This window comes from Mus caroli, chromosome 8 (assembly GCF_900094665.2).
Source record: "Mus caroli chromosome 8, CAROLI_EIJ_v1.1, whole genome shotgun sequence".
NCBI classification, from domain to species: Eukaryota; Metazoa; Chordata; class Mammalia; order Rodentia; family Muridae; genus Mus; species Mus caroli.
In genome coordinates this window covers 32,616,303-32,619,010 of record NC_034577.1, presented here as the reverse complement: position 1 = coordinate 32,619,010, position 2,708 = coordinate 32,616,303, and the positions used below count along the sequence as shown (strand labels likewise).

The 2,708-nt window shown below is 34.6% G+C and overlaps 1 protein-coding gene across 1 annotated transcript in view; it reads left to right on the top strand.

Moving 5' to 3' along the window:
• Positions 1–2,708, top strand: part of Sgcz (sarcoglycan zeta) — a 1,036,157-nt gene that overhangs the window by 150,462 nt on the left and 882,987 nt on the right. The gene's annotated exons all lie outside the window — the stretch shown is intronic.

Here is a 2,708-nt window from a genome sequence, read left to right as displayed (position 1 = left end):
TTAACTACTTACAATATCCTAGCTGGCTTAGAAGCTAAGTATTTGAGAAAACTAATTATTTGATAATGCCTTTTTTAGTGGTCACATAAGTTGAGAATTAAGCTAAATAAATACAATTTAAAATTTTCATTAAGCATCAACCCAGGTCATCTGCTCCATCTGAGGTAACATTCAATATATAGATTTTGGCAGGTACTTACACAAGTTATCATTTTGTTAAGCTAAAGTTATGATAATTCCTTAAGAAAAGCTACACAAATAGGAAATATAAAATAACACATTTAGGCATTTTAGTTTTACTTATACTATTTCTAGAATTTCAAAAGATTGGTATTTTAATGAAATGTTTGAATAAAGATGAAAATATATGAAGCAAAGTGCTGCTACCATCAATAAACAATTAGTTCAAAATTTATGAAAATGTATTTGAAAATTTTTGTAAAATAGCTATATTAAAGTGGAGCTTGTTGTATATAAAAAGTATACTATGGCTATTTTAACCAATATTGGACTTCAGAATTTTAAAAAAATTAACCAATTGCTGAAATGTGCTTGTTTAATTAACATTTGTCATTAGAATCTCTCAGAGGAAGATGTGGGATATAAGAAATGCAATCTCATATCAGTGATGCTGACATGATGTCCTAGATCCATCAAGAGATCTGTTCAGGATAAGCATAAGAATACAGCTGGGTGGGCAAGCTCCAAGGAGACAGGAAGTGAATTGATATATGATAATTTTGATCAGACAGTGCTTATTTGTGTTTGGCAAGTCTGTTAAAACGTTAATCAATGCGAAGTATATAGATAATTAAAACGCTTTAACGTGTACGGTAGAATTTATCCTTGTGTGTAACATATGTGCTGGAGCCTTACCATGATTTCCATGCAGCACAATAGAACGCAGGACAGAACGTTTAACTGGATGAAGGTGATGACATAAAACCAGATAGAAGATGAAGAGACAGGAAGAAGTGATAAAAAGATGGGGAGATAGGAGTGGGAGGAAAATCAACTAAAAGAAACATTGTAAATGCTACACTGTCACCTAATTCCTTGCTTGTTAATTACAAATACGAATGTAGTTGAGTTCATTTTAATCCCCTGGTTTTTCTCTATGAGTGGCATGCACCCATCTGGGCCACCTCTGTTATTTCTGTCAAGAATATAAAAAAGACACACAGGGCCAACTTGAAACCTATACACATATGTCATAATGTACATTTTCACTCCTTTCTAAAACAGAAAGCCAAAATTATATTTAGAGCAAATATGACTTTGTTTTACATTCATCAAGGTATTCTCAATATGTAAAGTTATCATGTTAATCTCTGGTACACTATTCACACAAAAATGTCACAGTAGCATTTACTTTTAGTATCCTAATAAATAAGTTAGCTACAGGACTGTGTTTTATTCCTTTCTTTTTCCCATGTCTGTAACCCTACTGATTCCTTGATCTGTATTTGTCCACATACTTACATTGTAGAATTTCTGTTGTTTCACCACTGTCTACACTTTTACTCTTATTGACAGAGCATCTCCACCACCTAGAACTATGTCTGCCATAGATTAAGCACTGGGATATTGGAATAGATATTTTAAAGTCTAAATTAGCAGTATGAAAAGAACTAAACTCATAGTTTAGGCCTGGGAATACAGTTGTAATCATGTTGAAACTGGTTTTAGAACAATGATGTTTAGACAGCACAGCTAATTATTGGGAGAGTCAGGACAAATTACTGAGGTTGTAACCAATTCACATCACTGTAGCAAGTTATATCTTCTATAATAAAAGAATCCTATGTGAGACCTTCATGTTTTTGTATTCATTGTCCCATCAATATGTTTAGTTTGCTATAAATGTTTCATAAACTTGTTTAATAAAATGATAAGTATAATATAATATATATTAAGAAATTGCATGACCTGAGAATGTTTGTATTGGTTTAACTTGGCCTGCTACAGAGACTATTTGTTTATCTCTCTTATTCATACATCTGTTTATCTTTCATTTCAGTTGTAGATAAAAATTTATGGACTTCAAGAACAGTATTATTTTTGAAGTCATGATGCCCAATAAGAGAAGCAAGTCGTTTGTCTTTGAAAATGAAATTATTAGACTCCTTAACCAAGAAAAAATGCATTTAGATCTTTCCTGTTTATTCTTGCTCAAGATAAGCTATGATAATTCTTTAAGGAGGCAAGCTGGCTGCCGGTTGGGTGAAGTCACCTTTTGAACATCTGCACTTCCCATATGCTCTTACCCAGAAAGTGCTGTGCTCCAGCCTAGTGCTGATCAGCCCACACAGAGCTAATCAAGGCACATGATGCCAAAGCATGTACATTCAATTAGGGAACTGCAGTACACGCTCCCATCATGGCTGTGGGCTCTGTGACCTTGCATCCTTAGAGCCTTGTACACCCAATCTGGCAGGAAGAAGTGCAGGGCAGTATTCCACTATTTCCATATTTGTCCTTCACCTTCAGCTTGTTTGTCAGAAACCTTGCCTGTCAGTATGTTGAACTGTAGCTCAGAAAGCTGAGCTGGGTCTGTGATGACTAACAGGCAGTGTTCTGCTGACCCTGCCACAATTTTGTTGCTTCTTAAAAATAAATCGTATACAGTGCAAGTAACCAGGAAGGTACATTTAATGAAGTGAGGCCATGTGAATGTTGGCATTTTAGCTCACAATTTGCCTGCATGG